This window comes from Rhinolophus sinicus, chromosome 17, assembly GCF_057876585.1.
Source record: "Rhinolophus sinicus isolate RSI-liver-muscle chromosome 17, RSI-T2T, whole genome shotgun sequence".
In the NCBI taxonomy this organism is placed as follows: domain Eukaryota; kingdom Metazoa; phylum Chordata; class Mammalia; order Chiroptera; family Rhinolophidae; genus Rhinolophus; species Rhinolophus sinicus.
Genome location: NC_142517.1, coordinates 117,344,683 through 117,367,886, shown reverse-complemented (window position 1 = coordinate 117,367,886; position 23,204 = coordinate 117,344,683).

Below are 23,204 nucleotides of genomic sequence, written 5' to 3'. Positions count from 1 at the left end.
GCGATCGGAGCTCCGTGCTCCTAACGCCGAAGGCTGCTGGTGGGATTCCCACATGGGCCAGTGGGCTCTCAACCACAAGTTTGCCAGTTCGATTCCTTGACTCCTGCAAGGGATGGTGGGCTGCCCCCTGCAACTAACAATGGCAAGTGGACCTGGAGCAGAGCTGCGCCCTCCACAACTAAGACCGAAAGGACAAAATCTTGACTTGGAAAAAGACCTGGAAGTGCACACTGTTCCCCAATAAAGTCCTGTTCTCCTTCCCCAATAAAAATCGTTAAAAAAAAAAAAATAAATAAATAAATAAATAAATAAATAAATAATGATGATAATAATAATAATAATAATGATAGACATATAGAAAGATAATGAAGTAGAATTAACAGTCTACAAATGAACCCTCGAATTTACAGGCAATTGATTTTTGACAAGGAAGCCAAAACAATTAAAAAGGAGGAATTAATGGGTTTTTTCAACAAAAGGTGCTGGGATAATTGGAAATGTACATGCAAAACGATAAAATTGAATGCCTTCCTCACAATATATATGAAAAAAAACAAATAACAACAATAACAACAATGACAAAAAACTCTAAGTTGACCAAAGATATAAATGTAAGAACTAAAACTATAAAATTCTTAGAAGAAAAGATGGCAAAACTTTTTGACCTAGGATTAGACAATAATTTCTGAGATATAACACAAAAATGCAAACATGAAAAGAATATGTGGATAAATTAAACTTCTTGAAAATTAAAAACTTTTCTGCTTCAAGACACCATCAATAAAATAAAAACACAGAATAAGAAATTTAGTGGCAAATCATACACCTGATGAGACACTTGAATTAAAATGTAAATAACATAGTTATAATTAAATAGTAATATGACAGCCCAATTCAAAAATGGTAATAAGAGCTGGAGAAATTTCCCCCAAAGGATGTGTATATATGCACAATAGCACATTAAATTTGTTCAACATGATTAATAATCAAATATTTGCAATCAAACTATAAGGACATACTACTTAATACCCACTAAGATGGCTATAATTATAAAGTTTCCTAGCTATGTTGATGAGAATGTGGAGAATTTGAAACTATACATTGATGGTGGGAATGTAAAATGGTGCAGCTATTTTGTAAATGGGTAGTTCTTTAAAAGACCAAACAAGTAGTTATAATGATAACCAGTAACACCTCCACTATTTGTATATCCAGGAGAATAAAAACATATGACTAAAATGCTTGTACACAAATTTTCAAAGCAGCATTATTTCTAATAGTTCCAAAATGGAAATAGTCCATCTGTCTAGCAACTGATAAATTGGTAAATAAATGTGGTATATCCATATAACAGAATATTATCATCCAGTAATAAAAAAAAAATGAAGTACTGATGTGTGCTACAACATGGATAAATCTTGAAAACATTATAATTAGTGAAAGAGGCCAGTCACAAAAGATCCTACATTGTATGATTTATTTTACATGAAATGTTTAGGATTTGGAAATCTAGAGACACAAAATTGATTAGTGGTTGTCTAGGGTTGGAGGAGTTGGGGAGAAAGAGGGGGTGATTGCTAGACTGTTCACATTTTCTTTCTGAATTGATGAAAATGTTCTAAAATTGATTGTGGTGATGGTTACAGAACTCTCTGAATATATTTAAACACATTGGGTTATGCATTTTAAGTAGATGGATTGTATTTTGGTGTCTGAAATATATCTCAATAAAGTTGTTAACAGAGATGAGATAGAAATTGGCAGAGACAGAAACAGAGATAAAAAAGAGAAAAAGAGAGACTCTATCCTTCTGTAATATAAAATAAAAATATTTTGAACATTACAGATGAGATAAAGTCAAAACATATTTTTATGACCTACGTTTCCCTTGTCTCTTTCACCTTATCAATTTTCACAACTCTTCCTCCTCTATTGTTACACTATTGTAATACATCATTTGAAGTTTCCTTCTTGAAATGGCCTTCTGCTTTTGCTCCAGTAATGGTAACAACTATCATCTGTCAAAATCACACTCCGAATTGCCAATAATTTCAACGTTAGGTACATACCAATATGTTGTCCTCTCATCTCCTTTCTTCAAACTTATATTTTCCTCTATTTAATGTTTTATTTTACTGTTTGTTTATTTGATTATCACATCACTTACTCTAACACTGAGGAAAATGACAGAGTTATTCATCTTTTATCTTAAGGTATGTGTTCACAGGATCTGATATACAATAAGTACTCAATAGGTGTTAAATGAGTGAATGAATGATCACGTTTATATACTTACTGACGTCACTTTGGTAACTTACATTTCTCTGAAGTAAATTATTTTAAGGGAAGGCTCTTTTACACATATATAATGTAATATGTATTAGCATTATCTGGTAACTCTGGTGATTTCAGTTCGATTCAATATATTTGAATTCCAGTCATCAGGCATTGAAAGATGCAATGTTGTACTAAGACATGGACATGTTATGAGTTTAAATATTATCTTTTGAAATGCTAAAATTACTTGGATGGTTTTCATTTCCTGAGTCCTCTTAAAGCCTCTATATTTTTAGATAGTGCCAAAATAGACACTTCCTCTCTAAACACAGTCTGAAAGCACATACTGTTTCAGTTAACTCTATATAATAGATGTGGATATAAAAAGTTGTAAATAATTACAAATTTTGTAAAACTAACCTTATTTTAATTATTAAAGGAAATTATTTAGAATAATCCTATTTTTAATCTGTGCTATGTGGTAATGAAAACATAGTGTTTTTATTTTTTATTAGTTTCAGGTGTACAAAACAATGTAATAGTTAGACATTTACACTCCTCACAAAGTGATAACCCCCTTCTCCCAATCTACTACCCCTCTGACATCGTACAGCTGTTACAATTCCATTGACTCTATTCCCTATGCTGTACTCCACATCCTGTGAATATATATGTACACATATATTGTATAATATATAACATATATTATATATATATCATATATAATGTATATATGCTATATATAACATATATAATGTATATTAATATGCATATACATTAAATTATAGTTGACATTCAGTATTATTCAGCTTCAGCTTCAGGTGTACACTGTCGTGGTCAGGTATCTACACCATCCGTGAAGTGATCTCCCTAATAAGACAAATGCCCATCTGACACCCTATAAAATCTTTACAACATTATTGATTATATTCCCCAAAGTGTCTTTCATATCCCTGTGGCAATATTGTGGCTACCAATTTGTGCTTTCTAATCCCCTCACCTTCTCCCTCATCGCCACCCTCCTTCCATCTAGCAACCATCAGTTTTTTTTCTGAGACGATGTCTATTTAGTTTGCTAATTTATTCTGTTCTTTAGATTCCACATATAAGTAAGATCATATTGTATTTGTCTTTCTCCATCTGACATTTCTTTTATCATAATGTTCCCTACATACATCCATATTGTTGCAAATGGTAAGATTTCATTCTTCTTTATGGCCGAGTAATACTCCACTGTACAAATGTACCACAGTTTCTTAATCCAGTTGTTTACCAATGGGCATTTCGATCTTTTACATATCTTGGCTATTGCAAATACCCTGTTTCCCCGAAAATAAGACCAAGCTGAACTAATTCCTCTTTTGGAGCAAAAATTAATATAAAAACCCAGTATTATATTATATTATATTATATTATATTATATTATATTATATTATATTATATTATAGACTGGGTCTTACATTCATTTTTGCTCCAAAAGACGCATTAGAGCTGATGGTCTGGCTAGGTCTTATTTTTGGGGAAACACAGTAGTGCTGCAACAAACATAGGTGTGCATATATTTTTCAACTCAACACCAAAAAAACAAGCAACCCAATTAAAAAATGGGCAGAGAACATGAAGAAACATTTCTCTAAAGAGGACATACAGACGGCCAGCAGACATATGAAAAAATGCTCAATCTCACTAATCATTAGAGAAATGCAAATACAAACCACAATGTGATACCACCTCACTTAGGTCAGAATGGCTATCATCAATAAATTAACAAACAACAAGTACTGGCGAGAACGTGGAGAAAAGGGAACCATCATGCACTGTTGATGGGACTGAGGTTTAATGCACCACTATGGAAATCAATATGGAGATATCTCCAAAAACTGGAAACGAAACTACCCTATGACCCAGCAATTCCACTCTTAGGTATCTAGCCAGAGAAATCTAAACACTAATTCAAAAACATTGTTTTTAAATCTGTGATTTTTTTTTCTTTATTTTTTTACACCACAATTCAGCTACTTTGAAACACTCACTGTTTCTTCTGATGCCCATTATCAGGAAAGGAAGGGAAAAAGAAAACAAACCAATCTTATTTAGGGAGTCTGTAGGCCTATGATAAGTTTTGGGTCAATTCTAATTGTATTTTTTGTATTATTATCTCTTGTGATATAAAAAAAAGTACTTAAGCATAAGACCTGACACAATAAACTGCATAGAAGAAAACATAGGTACTAAACTTATGGACCTTGGGTTCAAAGAGCATTTTATGAATTTGACTCCAAAGGCAATGGAAGTAAAAGCTAAAATAAACGAATGGGACTATATGAAACTTAAAAGCTTCTGCACAGCAAAAGAAACCATTGACAAAATAAAGAGGCCACCAACTGAAAGGGAGAAGATTTTTGCAAACAGTGCCTCTGATAAGGGGCTAGTATCCAGAATATACAAGGAACTCTTGCAACTCAACAACAAAAAAACAAACAACCCAATTGAAAAATGGGCAGAGGACTTGAAGAGACATTTCTCCAAAGAGGACATACAAATGGCAAATAGACATATGAAAAAATGCTCAACGTCACTAATCATCAGAGAAATACAAATCAAAACCACAATGAGATATCACCTCACCCCAGTCAGAATGGCGATCATCAACAAGACAAATAGTAACAAATGTTGGAGAGGCTGTGGAGAAAAAGGAACCCTCATACACTGTTGGTGGGAATGCAGACTGGTGCAGCCGTTATGGAAGGCAGTGTGGAGGTTCCTCAAAAAATTACGAATAGAATTCCCATATGACCCAGCAATCCCTCTCCTGGGTATCTACCCAAAATATCTGAAAACATTTAGAGATAAAGACACATGTGCTCCAATGTTCATTGCAGCTTTGTTTATGGTGGCCAAGACATGGAAACAACCAAAATGTCCTTCGATAGATGAATGGATAAAGAAGTTGTGGTATATATACACAATGGAATACTATTCAGCGGTAAGAAAAGATGATATAGGAACATTTGTGACAACATGGATGGATCTTGAGAGAGTAATGCTGAGCGAAATAAGTCAGAGAGAAAAAGCAGAGAACCATGTGATTTCACTGATGTGTGGTATATAAACCAAAAACAACAAAAGAACAAGACAAACAAATGAGAAACAGAAACTCATAGACACAGACAATGGTTTGGTGGTTGCCAGAGGGTAAGGGGGGTGGGGGGTGGGGGGTGGGGGGTGGGAGATGAGGGTAAGGGGAATCGAATATATGGTGATGGAAGGAGAACTGACTCTGGGTGATGAACACACAATGGGATTTATAGATGATGTAATGCAGAATTGTACACCTGAATTCTATGTAATTTTACTAACAATTGTCCCCCAATAAATTTAATAATATAAAATTAAAAAAAAAAAAGTACTGATGTTCAGACCAATGACCTGAAGACCCCTCAGTATTTTCAGTTGTCACAAAAGACACGACATTTTAGCAAATATCCCTGCTAAGCACAAGGGAAAAATAAAATAAGGCTAATGAATATTTCAAGGGAATGAAGCCAATGAAAATGTTTTAGATGATTAAACTTTAATTACTTAGAATGTTTTCTGACCTAGAAGTATATTTTGTTGAGGTCTTTAAATATTATAGGGTATTAATGACATGAAATGATTTTAATATTACATAGAGAACACTCAAATAATTGAAAATAATATGATACCAAGGGGTAGTGTAGCGGGGATGTCACGTGATGCATTAAAGATGATGGTTATATTTATTACACTTAAAAATTGCTAATACCTGAGGTAGAGGATCCACTGAATCTGCTCTACATGCCTTGTATAATTCTGCAGCAAGTAGTGAGCCATTGTGGATGGTTCAGAAATTGTACTGTGAATAATAAATTACGCAGAGTAAAGATCACATGAGGTATATGTCATACCATTTTACTATACAAATAGAAAAAAAGACAGACTGGGATCTTAAGAACAAGACAATATTATATTCATATGCCAAATGAAAAGTGACAACCAAAAAATAATTATACGTGTTCAATGATACAAAAACTTTCATGAAGTAAACAATTAAAAATTCACACTTTTAGCTTCTAACGTATCTTACAATCTCTAAACTGATTTTCCACTTATTATGGCATCAGATTTTAAAGATCCTGGAGAATAATGCTACTGCTCTACTGTTACAGTCACTGTATCATTTATAATGAGAGCAAGCTATTAAGAATAGATAGATAAGGTGATGTAAGAGAATACCAAGCTGACAAGTTGCTCCAAAATATCTGCCCACCCACTCTGCCATCTGACATTATTTTCAATCTTGAAGTCTATTCAGTTTTCCAAATTTACAGATATCTTATCATGAATAAAACATCATAGTTTGTCAAGTATTTAGTCCATTGTGTAGGTGCTTGATAAATTTAACTATTGTTAATATCCACATTATCTGAACCCTCTATCTTAATAAAACATATACATATAGGAAGAGTTCTTAAAACTACCAATTTAGTTAAGACATATATTTCCTCCATAATAGAAAATCCTTTACTTCTATATCACTTACTAAATTAAGATATGTTTCTTCATAAACTAATTAGATAAATAGATGACAGATAGATGGATAGATGATAAGTAGATATTTTGCAGAATAATATTTCAAAATATTAATCCCCACTTTATCTCACTCATTAAATCTTTTCCTGTATTTTTCTTTTTACCATCCCAGAAACCCAGAAAACTGGACATTAATTAGCAACTGATTTTAGAAAAAGCGGTCATAGTAGAATCAGAAAATAAGTGAGGCTTAGTTCATGTAAGTTTTAAAAGCATGGTCTAAATAATGACCAAATTTGGATGCACAATTGAAGATAAGTCCCTTTTTTTCTTTTTCTCTTTCTTTCTCCCTTTCTTCCTTCCCTTCTTTCTGCCTTCCCTTCTCTCTCTCTCTCTCTCTCTCTCTCTCTCTCTCTCTCTCTCTCTCTCTCTCTCTCTCTCTCTCCCTCTCTCTCTCTCTCTCTCTCCCTCTTTTGACTCAATTCAAGCTGACTGAAAGGGGATTAGGGAGAAAAGAAAGAGCCACACACATGGAGACTGCATGGAAACCATGAGAAGTTTCTGTCCACCGGAGGGCCGGTGAGCTGTGCAGAGCTCAATCATCATCCTCGTTTCTTTCTGGATACTATTAGATGAGGACACTAGATAACAGCAGCCAGGCGATCTACTGGGGACCTCTCAGAAGGGAATAATGCCCCTCTGCTATCCAACACTCATTCCCAGTGGCCCATCCTCCTGTGTAATAGTGGAAGATGCTTTAAGCTCTCTCATAATAGTGACCAGGGTGTGAACACCTGGAGGTTCAAGTAGCTAAGGAAAAGAAAGACTCTGTTCCATGTGACCAAAGTGGGACTAAGCCAACTGCTGGATCTCTCAGCCAGGTCAGTGATGAGTTGATCAATTCTACCATGTGTTCAAACTAGTGATATGGAGACCCAGAGAACAAGGAAATCTGCTCTTATTTAGATAAATAAGCAGAGTCATCATTTGGAACTTCAATTTCATCACTTCTTGAACAGTGAGAAAATAATGGACAAAGACCATACATCCAAGGTTCAAGGGACTGTATTGCTGTGCATTATAATTGTCTGCTTTCAAACAAAAGGATTATCATCACTAAACCTCCATTTCTTAAGTTGTTTTTTGGAAATCATACGACATCCTCAAATGATTAATAAATTATAAAGAAACACTGTTTAAAAATGTTACTAGGATGTCTGTTCTGGGTGCTGCAGAAAGATGCTTTAGAAGGTATGTGCTGAGATGAGGAGGGGTCCCAGAGGAGGTGGCTTAGAAAGACCACCATTCCTCTCCTCCTGCACTTGAGCAGCCCTGTCTTCAGATTACCCGTATTAAGATTCCAAGTAAGATTATATAAAAAAATCTTCAAATCTAACCAGCTTTGAAAATCATGGAAATAATATATATAAAATTATTAATTAGAGAACACTCTAAAATGTAAGATAATTTTATTTGAATTTCTTTATAAAATGGGAACAATAAGGGTTCCATAAATTATCATGAAGCAATATTATGGGTTAATCAAATAATGTGCTCAAAGGGTTTTGAAAAGGCAAAAGCTCAACTCCATATAAATTAAATTAAAGAGCTTATTTACTGTGTTTTCTAGGTCTACCTATTGGTCACTAAGTGCTACAACTGGCTGGCTTACAGTGACTTATGATACTGCTTAAAATTTTAGTTTTATTTTACTTACGGCCAGATACTACATGCAGATCTCTAAATTTCTAATTTTTATGTTACTTAATTTATTTGGAGTTCCATGGTTTAGTCTCTACACATAGAAGTCCAAACTTGTGTGTCTGTGTGTGGTCTTTAAATTCCAAGCATGCATTGCAATGCTAACTGGAACTTTGAATTTTAAAGAAAAGCTCAGTGTGTAATGCAAACTAATATTATTAGTTCTTCTGGAGCAGTTATCTCAGTTGATGAGACTATATGTTTAATGAGACCAACGACAAGTGTTTACTCTTCTGGAGATTTGTTAGCCTTGAACACTTGTGTTTATAGATTTAACCTTGTCTAGAACTGGATTCAGGTCTCTCTAAACACTAATCAATAAACCAGAATCCAATGACAGAAGAGGTGAGCAAGAGATTATGGCCTTCCAGATGTATCCAATTCCATTTGGCAAATATATATATTTTTTTTAATACATGGCCCTGAGTGTTTCTGTAGCATCACCTCTTCACATAAAATAAACACATTAAAATATAAAATTTGCATTACACGCTAATTGTGTTTGTAAAAAACGTGTGTGGGGGTGGTGGTGCTAGTGTACTAGTTAACAGGCACTATAATGTTTAAATAAGACAATACATACAAAGAAATAGAAACAACCAAGTGTCCTTCAAGACATAATTGGAAAAAGAAATGTGGTATATATGCACAATGAAGTACTATTCTGCCATAAGAAAAGATGAAATAGTGCGATTTGCGACAACATGGATAGATCTTGAGATTATCATGCTAAGGGAAATAAGTTAGACAGAAAAGTCAAGAACTGTGTGATTTCACTTATATGTGGGATTTAAAAGTGAAAGTAACAAAGGAACAATATAAACAAAGAAAAACTCACAGATGCAGACAACAGTTTAGAGAGTAATAGTCAAGGGGGGTGGTAGAAGAGCATAAAGGGGGTCAAATATATGGTGATGGAAGGAGAGCTGATTCTGAGTGGTGAACACAAAATGCACAGATGATGTATTACAGAGTTGTACATTTGAAACCTATATAATTTTTACTAACGAATGTCACTCCAATAAATTTAATTTAAAAATAAAATAATAATTTTTAATTAAAAAATACATGTGTGGACTTTATGATGTTTTTATGCCTCTCATTTTTGAACCCTGTTAGGATGATAATATATTGTCAGAGATTGCCAACTTTTTCTGTCAAGGGACAGATAGTAAATATTTTGAGTTTAGTGGGTCATATGACCTCTGTTCCAACCACTCCATACCACTAGTACAGTTCCAATCACTTCAATTATGTGATACAATTTATTTGTAAGTCATTTCTACTGAGATAGTTCAGATATCTTTTTAAATATGTCCTTAATGGTCCACAAGAAAAGTTATTATTTTTTAACATTAATGGTCCAAATGGATACTTTTCAGGAAAAATTATCTTTTAAACTGTGGTTGGGCTAAACAAAAAGATCCACAAAGCAAAACATTGGAATCAGTTCTATTATCAGAACATGATCAGTAGTGTGCATTTGTCTCTGGGATCTTCCATGTTAAAATGTAAAGGATCAATATGAGACACCCAATAGAGAGGCATGTAGGCAAAAACATATCATGAAATATGTTAAATAAATTTATTGTCAGCAATGCTAAAATGAGTAAAAATAGCAGTGGGGGGAAATTGAGCCCCGCAGATCTATAAGAATGGAAGAAGAAAACAATTGCTTTAAAATAGAAACATAACTTGCCATAATCATGAAGAAGGTGTTCCATGGTGTTGTTTCTTGTTTGTGTGTTGTTTTTTTATTTTTATTTTTGTTTGTTTCAGTTTGGCTTTTAGACATTCATTCCTATAGCATGTAGATGATTGGTCTTGGGGAAGATTTGTTGGTAAAACTTTTGAGTGGCCCATGAAGACATTCATTTGAACAAATGACTATTATATACATGATGAACCCTCCCTCTCACTTCCCCTGAAAACAACATTTTGCATGAACTGAGATTAATTATTATTTGGTTGGTTTTGTGTTTGGGTTTTCCAAAGTGAAGAAGATATTATTTATATTACTTCCTTACTTGGTAAAGGTCTATGATGTTACATATTCAATCTCATTGAGAAAATGATCTCACATGGTCTCCTGTATCATTTCACACAGAGAGTCCCAAATTATAAGAGAAACAATATTGCAACACTACTTATGTTATTCATGGCTGTGAACATTGTAATAAACTAGAAGTAAATGTCATAGGGGTGAAACTCCTTTGCTGGGGCAGAGCTTGTTACACAATGAGAAGGAGCATGGCAGAAACAGACAACACCCCATCCATTTTAGACACAATCATAAGGACATTACCAATAGTAGAATACATTTAAAATTTAAGTTTCAATTAGTTAAGTATCTAGGTCTATAAATGCTAAGTTTCTTTTTATTTTATATAATAGAATAAGTCATTTTAAAGATATTTGCTCTTTTTAAACATTCTCAACTTTTAATTTAGAATTTTCCATACCATGATAGTGAAAGGCAATGAAAATAAGATATTCCTCACATTGGTCCAATTTTTCCTGGATTAACTAATCATTTGAAATGTGTAGAAATACTTTTTTTTCAAAAATTGCTGAAACAGAGTGTATCCTTTCTGCCTAAGAAGAATATACTGTTGCCTCGTGAAAAGAGATGTACAATACAAAGTCAATTTATTCCTCATAACAAAAGTCAAATAACTAAATTACTAAATAACTAAACCTGCCAGATTAGAAAAAGACCTTTTCATATTCTCAGATAAATAGTTCTAGATCTTGTATGCCTATTTCCTTCACCAGTTTAGGAAAGATTTCAGTCATTATTTCTTCAAATAGGTTCTTAATCCCTTGCTCTCTCTTCTCCTTCTGGTGCGCTTGTGATGCAAATGTTGTTACAATTGATGCTGTCCCAGAGGTCTCTTAAACTATCCTCATTTTTTAATTTTTAATTTAATTTAATCTAATCTTTATTATTATTTATTATTATTATTATTATTATTATTATTATTTTGCTGTTCCAAGTGGATGTTTTTTAATGACCTTGTCTTCCAAATCTCTGATTTGATCCTCTGCTTCATCTAGTCTGCTGATAATTCCTTTCTAGTGCATTGTTCATTTCACTTATTGTTCATTTCACTTACACCACTTCTGACTGGTTCTTTTTTATGGCTTTTATGTCCTTTCCTATGTTTGCAATCTCTTTGTTGAAGTTCTCACTAATTTCCTTGAGCATCCTTAAAAACAGTTGGAATCCCCACTGTTTTTCATGTTTTGAACTCCGTCTCTAGTAGGTTGCTTACCTCCATTTTGTTTAGTTCATTTTGTGGAGTTTTAGCCTGTCCTTTCATTTTGGATGCATTTCTTTGTTTCCTCATTTTGGCAGCCTCTCTGTTTGTTCTGTATATTAGGTAGATCTGTTATGTCTCCCAGTCTTGGCTGGGTGGCCTTATGTATGAGTAGTAAGTGAACTGTGGGACCTAATGGCACAATCTCCCTAGTTACCTGAACCGGATCCTCCAGGAGTGTCCCTTGTATGGGTTGTGTGTGCTCTTCTGTTATAGTTGAGCCTTGATTGCTTTTGACACGTTAGTGGTAAGAATGACCCACAGATTGACTGGATGTGGGTTTGGCCACATCCACAACTTATAGACTGCTGTGCAGGAAGCTTACCCCACTAAGTGGGATTTGCTCCAGTAGGCTTTGGTGCCTGTTAAAACCACCCTTTGTGTGTGCCACTTGTGGGACTAATTTCACAGTGGTCTGCAGTGATCTGAAGCAAACCTCCAAGTATATGGGTTCTGGGGTCTCTTGGGGCCAGTGCAGGCCCAGGTCAGCCACTGCCTGTGACTGACCGTGGGCCACTTGGAAGGAGCTACAAAGCTATCAGCAACTGCCTGTGCTAAACCGAGAGAGGTGTAAGATAGGCCATGCTGTGAGCCAAGGATGGCTGTCACTAGTTCCAGGCTGGGGTAACTGCACAAAATGCCAGGACACCCAGATGCCTGCTGCCACCTGCTGGATCCCTTAAGGTTCAGCCACTGATAAAACCTCCTGCAGTATGTGAGTTGGGTGAGGCAGAGTCTCAGGGAGTCATTAGAGTAGGAAGTCTTGTGGTCACCAGATTAATGTAGACTCTGTTGCCAGTGTTGAGCCTGAAGTGACTCAACAAAAGTCTCAGAACACACCGTGGCCAGTTGCTGACTGCCTGGGGCCCATGGATTCCAAAGTTTCCAAGAAAGAGCGCAGTGTGGGAGGGGCTGGCTATTCAAAGAGAACTTGACACAGCTGGTGCATAAGTTAGATGGGGCAGGGTCCCAGCTGAGTCAGTAGGTTGGAGCATAGAGCTCACTAGGCCAGTCAGATTCAGATTTGACCTGTGGGTGCAGGCTCAACATAGGAAAGATGACGCCCACCTGCCAACTGCATGGGAGAAGAACCCCTCACAGGGAATATACCAACTGTCTTCTGGTTCTCACCCTGCCACCACACACCACAGTCTGCCCTCCAAATGTCTCTGAGGGCCCTGAGTTACCATCCCTCTGCTGGGGCCCAAGGTGAGTGGCTACAAGTGAGTGAGTCTGTGCTGGTCATTTAAAGGATGTCCCTGCCGCTTTCCATCTCACCTGAACAGTTGGAATTCCCATTGTTTTTCATAGCCAGATGTTGTGGGGGGTCCTCTTCCCAGCACCAGTACTCCGGGCTGAGGAACCTGGTGGGGGGCTGGGGTCCCTGCTCCTCCAGGAAGAACCTCCATGGCCAAGATATCCCTCTTGATTCTCAACCATCAAAGGGAGTTTTGGGACCCGTTCTGCAACTTAGCCCTTCCTACCAGTCTTGAAGTGGCTTCTTATTTATATTTTTAGTTTTAGAACTTCTGTTTAGCTGACTTCAGATGGTTCTCCAGGTTGATTGTTCTATAATTTAGTTGTAATTTTAGTGTGTCATGGAAGCATGCAGGCACAGTTTTTTTCTACTCTGCCATCTTGGATCTGTAATATTTCTGACTGTTCAAATTTGGTCACACATGGATTAGCTAAGAGTACCTGAAATTTTGGAGGGATTTGGTGAACAATAAAAGATAAATCATTTTAATTTTGCTTAAAAAGTTATAACTTACTAAATTGCTGTAGATCATAGGTAGTTAAAGAGAAACATAATTATTATATCTGGAAAACGAAGGTTAAAAACTTTTTGTATTGTTTGTATTTCATATAAACTGTTATAAAAATTTTATTCATCCTTATCAGTTTATTTAATCCCATGTTATTAATTCTTGTTGTTCTTGAATTTTTTTAACAGTTTTATGAATACACTTGTTCCTTAGCATTTTGTAAATCTTTACCGAGCTCATGTTATGCTTTTAAAGTTTGTTTATTTTTAATCTCTTTGAAATTAAACACAATTGTAGATACTCTTGTTGGCTAAAGCATCAGTAAAATAATAATTATGTGTAAATGATAAAATACTTAAAAGTGATCATGTTGAAAACTTGGTGAGAGTTTATATACTTCCATACATGTAAATAATTCCATTAACAGTTATTAATTCTAATATTAGTTAGCTTGAGCATATATACAATTAGTTTTTCAAGATCCTTCCTCCACGGACCGTCTGCAACTTCTACAAACATTTTGTAACATGAGCAAACTTTCTGTAACTTACATATACCTTTGAGATTTTGTCATATCTTTATTAACCTGTTTTGTTTTGAAACAATGATTGTATTAGGAAAAAAATAGTTTTTCTTTCCTTCCTTTATCAAAAAATGTCCTTCATATCCAAATAACACATTCTATTTTCATTTCCCCTAACAAAAGTATGTCTCCATTCTTCATACTTTCTACTGAAAATAAATATCCTATACTTTATGTAAAATCACTTTGTTTTATTCTTACAATTTTTGGTAATTTTGTGGGGAAAAAAATAGCTGTTTTATAAAACAATTTTGGTTAGAAAAAGTATACAGTAGTCTGCATTTTTGTTTTACTTCAGTCTTTTGAACAATGATTTGGTTAGTTCCTGGGTATTTTCATTTCAAAAAGATGATAAGATTTACAACTTTCAGAGACAGACATAGACTTTTTTAGCATTATATCAGGGTTTGCCATAATTTTAGAAATGTTATACAATTTTAGAACATTTATATTAATAATATATTTACATAAATGTAGTAAAATATTTAGCATCATTTATTTGACATTGATTCCCATGTAATTTAAAATACAAAATAAGCCTACTTTAATATTTATTTTTTCTAAAGAGAGATATGTTTTCTTTGAAATGTTTCAGGGATGCTTCTGAAAAATCTAAGATTTCTTAGAAATCTCAAAGGTAAAGAAATTGTTTTGTGAAAATTGCTGAACAAAATGGCAGTATGAGGTAAGCCTCTTGAAATCTCCCCGGATTTACAACAAATTGAACAACTATAACTCCACAAAGGACTCCCTGCACAGCAGACAAGCAAGACGAAGAGGCTCACTACTGAATTCACCTCAAGGTGGGCATATTGCGTGAGCAGGGGAGGAGGGAATGGAGAAATGCGGAGACGGGGCCTCAAGGGCTCAGGACGCAGACCTAGCTGAGTGCTCTGAGCTCTCTGCATCCTGGAACTACCGCAGCAGCGGGATAGGGAAGAACTCACTCACAGGGCTGTGGGAACAGCATATAACATGGCCGAACCCAATGCTCACAGCAAAGACTTTGGAGCAAATAATGATAGCAGAAGGCTGAAAATGGTGGTTTAAGCCCTCACTGCTACAGAGAACAGAAGCCTTAGATACTGAGACTAGCCGCCCCCTCCCTATCCTCCCAGAGCTCGCCCCCCCCACCTGACCAGAGCTAGAATCGGAACAGTAGCAATGTCAGATCAGAAGAACAGAATATTTGCAGTTCAGAGAACTGTGATCCGCAGACACAGATTCACTTCCCAATTAGTTCTGGCAAAGGGGAGAGACCTGTGGAAGCAGGACTAGCTGAGGTGGTGGTCACTGCATTGCTCTGGGTCAATTCTCACAACTCACCCCACCCCTGGCCCCACCTATCTGGGCGGATCCCTGCAGGAGTAAACAGAACTGCTGAAACACAAGGGCTCGGGATCTGGTGCAGGAAGAGCTTTGGAACTTCAAAAGTTCTCCGCATCCTCACACGGATGTGGAATCCTATGACCCCGGCAAACTATTACCAAAGTAGAAGCCCGCATTCCAGGGAATGCCCCAATTGTGTGAGAAGCTGGAAGAGTGCAGAGAAAACATAAAAATACAGTGTGAGAGACAAAAAAAGCTGCCATTGGAGAGAAAATAAAACATTCTACCAACACGTACTGGAAAACAAAAGAAAGACCTCTTCCCATCAACCTATTGCAGAACCCACTCGTGTAAATGTTGAGGAAGAGAGAAAATAAATCACTAATTGCCATGAATAACCAAGGCAACAAGACAGCTCAGAAAGAAAATGAAAAGTCTTTTAAAATGAACTTAGAGATATGGAAATACGTAACTTAAATGGCAGACAATTCAAGATTGCAGTTCTGATAAAACTCAATGAGATGCAAGAAAACACAGAAAGGCACTTTAATGAACTCAGAAACACAATCAAATAACAATATGAATATTTTACGAAAGAGATTGAAATTTTAAAATAGAACCAAATAGAATTTCTGGAGATTAAGAACTCAATAGAAGAAATGTAGAAGGAAATAGCCAGCTGAGGTAATAGAGTTGACCAGAAGGAGGAAAGAATCAGTTACATCGAACATAGAAACCTGGAAATGGCACGGACGGAAGAGAAAGAGACTTAAGACTTAAAAGAAATGAAAGAACTCTACAAGACTTTCTGACTCCATCAGAAAGAGCAATATAAGAATAATGGACATACCAGAAGGAGAAGAAAGAGAGAAGGGAACAGAAAGTATATTCAAACAAATAGACGATGAGAACTTTCCAAACTTGTGGAAAGAACTAGATCCTCAAATCCAAGAAGCAAATAGAACACCTAATTACCTGAATCCCAACATGCCTTCTACAAGGCACATTGTATTGAAGCTGTCTAAAATCAATGACAAACAATGAATGCTCAAGTCAGCCAGGGAAAAGAAGATGGTAACCAACAAAGGAAAGCCATTAGATTATCATTAGATTTTTCAGCAGAAAATCTACAACCTAGGAGAGAGTGGAACCAAATATCCAAACTATTAAAAGAGAGAAATTATAAGCCAAGAATAATATACCCAGCAAAGATATCCTTTGGATATGAAGGAGGAATAAAAACCTTTCTAGACATACAGAAGCTGAGGGAAGTTTCTAATACATGACCTGCACAACAAGAAATACTAAAGGAGGCTATTCGACCACCATCAACAGGGACAATTTGGGCAACCAAAATATAAAAAGGGTTAGAGCAAAGGCCTGAACCCAAATATGGGAATGGAGAAAGTAAGCATGCTGAAGAAAATGGAATACTGTAAATATCAAACTTTCTTTTACATAAACTTACAGGTAACCACTCAAAAAAAAATAAAAAATAAAAAAAATCCAGAACTGAAATATATACTGTAATAAGGGAAGAAACAGAGGGAAACATCATAGAATACCACCACACAGAAATAATAGACAACAAAAAGGCAAAGAAACAATGGAGACACAGTCTTACCAGAAGACTAAAGATAGAAATATAGGAAATCCTCACATATCAATAATCACCCGAAATGTAAATGGACTGAACTCACCAATAAAAAGTCACAGAGTAGCAGATTGGATCAAAAACTAAACCCAACCATATGCTGTCTCCAAGAGACACATCTCAGCTACAAGGACAAGCATAGACTCAAAGTGAAAGCATGGAAATTGACACTCCCAGCAAATGGTACCCAGAGAAAATCAGGTGTAGCCATAATGATATCAGATGAAACATATTTCAAGGTGAAAAAAATAACAAGAGACAAAGATGGACATTTCATAATGGTGAAGGGGACTGTACAACAAGAAGACATAACAGTCATCAATATTTATGCCCCCAATCAGGGAACACAAAATTTACCAAGCAACTACTAAGAGAACTAAAGGGAGAAATTGACCAAAACACAATTATACTGGGGGACCTAAATACATTATTAACAGCTATGGATAGATCATCCAAACAGAAAATAAATAATGAAATAGCAGCCCTAAATGACACATTAGATGAAATGGACATAATTGACATTTATAGAGCACTTCATCCTAAAACATCAGCTATACATTGCTTTCTAGTGTACATGGAGCATTCTCAAGGATAGACTATATATTGGGACATTAAACTAACTAGCAAATTTAAGAAGATTGAAATCATCGCAAGCATATTCTCTGCTAATAAGTCTTAGAAATTGGATATCAACTGCAAAAAGAAAGAAGGGAAAACCACAAATATATAGAGATGAAACAACATATTTTTAAAGAACGACTGGGTCAAAGAAGAAATTAGAGGAGAGATCAAAAGATACATAGAAATAAAAGAGAATGAAAATACAACCTACCAAAACTTTGGTATGCAGCAAAAGCAGTTTTAAGAGGGAAGTTTATATCATTATAGGCCTATCTCAAGAAACAAGAAAAATCCCAAATAAATAATCACATGTTACACCTTAAAGAACTGGAAAAAGAAGAACAACAAAATTCAAGGTCAGCAGAAGAAAGGAAATAATAAAAATCAGAGCAGAACTAAATGAAATAGAGAACAAAAAGACAATAGAAAAAATTAACATGACAAGAGCTGGCTCTTTGAAAGATTAACAAAATTGACAAACCCTTGGCTAGACTCAGTAAGATACAAAGAGAGAAGACACTAATTAAGAAAATCAGAAATGAAAGGGGAGTTATCACTGAAGCCACAGAAATACAAAGAGTCATCCAAAAATACTATGAAGGCCTACATGCCACCAAATTCAATAACCTAGAAGAAAAGGACAAGTTCTTAGAAGCATGTAGCCTTCCTAGACTGAACCAAGAAGAACTGGAAAATCTAAACAGACCGATCACGAGTAACAAAATTGAAATCAGTCATCCAAAACCTTCCTAAAAGTAAAAGTCCTGGAACAGATGGCTTCACTAGTGAATTCTACCAAACCTTCAAAGAGGATCTAATCCTACTCAAACTCTTCCAAAAAATTGAAGAAGAGACAGTACTCCCCAAGTCATTTTATGAGGCCAATGTTACCCTGATACCAAAACCTGGTAAGGACAACACAAAAAAAGAAAACTACAGCCCAATATCTCTGATGAATACAGATGTAAAAATCCTAAACAAAATGCTAGCAAATCGAATACAACAATGCATTAAAAAGATTATTCATCACGACTAAGTGGGGTTCATCCCCAGAGCACGAGGATGGTTCAACATCTGCAAATCCATCAATGTGATATATCACATAAACAAAATAATTCATAAATAATAATTCAAAAAAATAATTCATAAAAAACAATTCATTTTGCAATTGCAGCAAAAGGATTAAAATACCTAGGAATAAACATAGCCAAGCATGTGAAAGACCTGTATGCTGAAAACTACAAGACATTTTGAAAATAAATTGAAGGAGACACAAAGAAATGGAAAGACATTCTGTGCTCATGGATTGGAAGAATCAACATAGTTAAAATGGCCATATTACCCAAAGCAATATACAGATTTAAAGCAATTCCCATCAAAATCCCAATGGCATTTTTTAAAGATATAGAACAAAAAATCATCAGAATTGTTTGGAACCACAAAAGACCCCAAATAGCCAAAGCAATCTTATGAAAAAAGGACAATAATGGAGGTATCACTCTCCCTGACTTTGGCTTGTACTACAGGGCAACAATAATCAAGACAGCATGGTATTGGCAGAAAAACATATACATAGACCAATGGAATAGAATTGATCTCAGAAATAAAACCACATAAATATGGACAGATCATTTTTGGCAAAGAAGCAAAAAACATACAATGGAGCAAAGACAGCCTCTTCAATAAATGGTGCTGGCAGAATTAGAAAGCCATGTTCAAAAGAATGAAATGGAATGCTATCTGTTACCATGTACCAAAGTTAATTCAAAATGGATCAAAGACTTAATCATAAGACCTGAAACAATAAACTGCATAGAAGAAAACATAGGTACTAAACTTACGGACCTTGGGTTCAAAGAACATTTTATGAATTTGACTCCAAGGGAAAGGGAAGTAAAAGCTGAAAGAAATGAATGGGACTATATGAAACTTAAAAGCTTCTGCACAGCAAAAGAAACCATTGATAAAATAAAGAGGCAACCAACTGAATGGGAGAAGATTATTGTAAACAGTGCCTAATATTTTGCATAGTAGCCTTCAATAAGAGGCTAATATCCAAAATGTGCAAGGAACACATGCAACTCCACAACTGAAAAACAAACAACCAAATTGAAAAATGGGCAAAGGACCTGAAGAGACATTTCTCCAAAGAGGACATACAAATGGCAAATAGACATACAAAAAAATGCTCAACATCACTAATCATCAGAGGAATGCAAATCTAAACCACAATGAGATATCACCTCACCCCAGTCAGAATGGCTATCATCAACAAGACAAATAGTAACAAGTATTGGAGAGGCTGTGGAGAAAAAGGAACCCTCACATTGTTGGTGGGAATGCAGACTGGTGCAGCCGCTGTGGAAGGTAGTGTGGAGTTTCCTCAAAAAATTAAGAATAGAATTACCATATGACCCAGTAATCCCTCTCCAGGGTATCTGCCCAAAAAATCTGAAAACATTTACACATAAAGGCATGTGTACTCCAATGTTCATTGCAGCTTTACTTACGGTGGCCAAGACATGGAAACAACCAAAATGTCCTTCGATAGATTAATGACTAAAGTTGTGGTATATATACACAATGGAATACTATTTGGCGGTAAGAAAAGATGATATAGGAACATTTGTGACAACATGGATGGATCTTGAGAGTATGATGCTAAGCGAGATAAGTCAGACAGAAAAAGCAGAGAACCATACGATTTCACTGATATGTGGTATATAAACCAAAAACAACAAAATAACAAGACAAACAAATGAAGAAACAAAAACTCATAGACACAGACAATAGTTTAGTGGTTACCAGAGTTTAAGGGGGAAGGGGGGTGGTAGAAGAGAGTAGAGGGGATCAAATATATGGTGATGGAAGGAGAATTGACTCTGGGTGGTGAACACACAATGGGATTTATAGATGATGTAATACAGAATTGCACACCTGAAATCTATGAACTCTACTAACAATTGTCACCCCAATAAACTTTAATTAAATTAAAAAGAAGAACATTTTTGCATTTTCGGAAGTTTGTGAAACATATCAAAAGTTTTAAAACATTTGAGAAAATGGAAACATAGGTCATTTTGAAAGAACATTTAAGTTATTCATTTAGTCGTGACAATTGAAGACTTTGAAGGCAAATGTAGGAATCAAATAATTGAAAGAAATGTTTAGCTTCTTTGAAGATTTAAAAGGCTTAGTTTACTTAAGCAATTAAAGACCTGATGATAAAAGAGTACAGGAAATTTTAATCAATGTAAAATCTTTGTTTTTCCTTTATAATGTATTTTTAAAATCTTTATCAAATTTATTGGGGTGACATTGGTTAGTAAAATTATATAGGTTTCAAGTGTATATTTCTATATTACATCACCTATTTATTGCATTGTGTGTAAAATATCGTATTGAGAACCTACCAATAGTATAGGACATTTTTGTACTTTTTCTATTAAATTTATTGGAGTAATATTGGTTAATAAAATTATATAAGCTTCAGGTGTACAATTCTATAAATTCTGATCCGTAAGTTGTGCTGTGTGCTCTCTACACAAAATTTAATCTTCTTTCACGATATATTTGACCACATTTACCCTCTGTAGTGTCTCCCCACCCCATGCCCCTTTGGTAACCACCGTACTGTTGTCTGTGTTTATGTGATTATTTGTTTTATTTGTATATTTATTGCTTTCCGCTTTATATCACACATATGAGTTAAATTATATGGTTGTGACCATTTTCCATCTGACTTATTTTTATTATTTTGTTATTTTAATAGAGACATAACATTAAGTTTTAACTTTATATAAGCACATCATTGATATTAAAGCTTGTTTTTTAAAAACATAAAAACAGTTTATTTTTAGTCAGTTTAATTATGAGGTAAAATTCTGAAATAACTGGAACAAAATTATTTCCATTTTCTTTAATGAAAATATATCTCTATGTTTCAAATTGTCTTGTATTGAAAACATATTATTTTTATATTAATTATAATATTTAACTTTTACAAACTTTAATTTCTAGTGACAGCTAAAAATAAGCAATTAGCCTTCTTGAAATTGGCAAATTTGTAAATACATTTCATTACTATTGAAACATTGTTTTTCTAAAATGTTGTTATTTTGAAATATTGCTTAGAAACTTTTTTTTTTTTTCCTAGTAAATATATTTTATACTTTTTAGAAGTATGTCCTTTCTATACTCAGTGTAAGGCATTTTTACTAATGGGCCCAAATATCCTCATTTTTTATTTTCCTATTAAGTCTAAAGTAGGCAAACTTAGTTTTATTTAACAATTAATGTTTCAGAATTTCATCTTATTTGGAGATAATCTAGGTAGTAAATTATTTTCATTTCTTAATTTAACTTTGTAAAACTCTAAGGTCCAAGTTACCAAAAAACTTTGGAAAATTATTTTTGAGATCAAATATCATAAAACATCATTACTGAAGTTTCACTGAAAAATATTTTGTTTTATTTTATTTACATCCATTTAATTTATTATTAATTCTCAACAACTATATAGATTACTCATAAAAATTGTATGAAACATTAAACAAAGTTAATTATTATTTTATGCTATTTTTCTGTTAACAAACTGTAAGGACAACATGATTTTTTAAAATAAATCCAGATAGAATAAAAAATATATTATATTTAATGTTTATAACTCTAAAGACATGTCTGTTTTATTTTGTTGTTGTTTTAATTAAAGTTCACTGAGGTGACAATTGTTTGTAAATTACATAGATTTCATGTGTTCAATTCTATAATACATCATCTATGTATAACATTGTGGATTCTCCACTCAGAGTCAGTTCTCTTTCCATCACCATATATTTGACCCCATTTATCCTCTTCTGCAAACCCCCCCACCTTACCCTCTGGGTCTACGAGTTTTTGTTTCTTCACTTGTTTGTATTGTTCTTTTTTTTGTTTTCAGTTTTATATACCACATAACAGTGAAATCATATGGTTCTCTACTTTTTCTGACTGACTTATTTTGCTTAGCATTATAATCGCAACGTTATCCATGTTATCACAAATAGTACTATTTCATTTTTTCTTATAGCCGAACAGTATTCCGTTGTGTATATACACAACCAAGTGTCCTTCGATAGATGAATGGATAAAGAGATGTCTTAATTAAGGTGACAAACTGAAATCAGTTTTAATAATAAATAATTTGCCAAATCACGTGATATCAAAAAACATTTTGATTAGTTTCTATAATATTTATTTATTTATAAAAGCATTTAATTATTTTAAGTCAATAATACAGAGCTGTTTATAAACCAATTTTATTAACCCTCCAGACGTACACACAAATAAATATAGGTAGA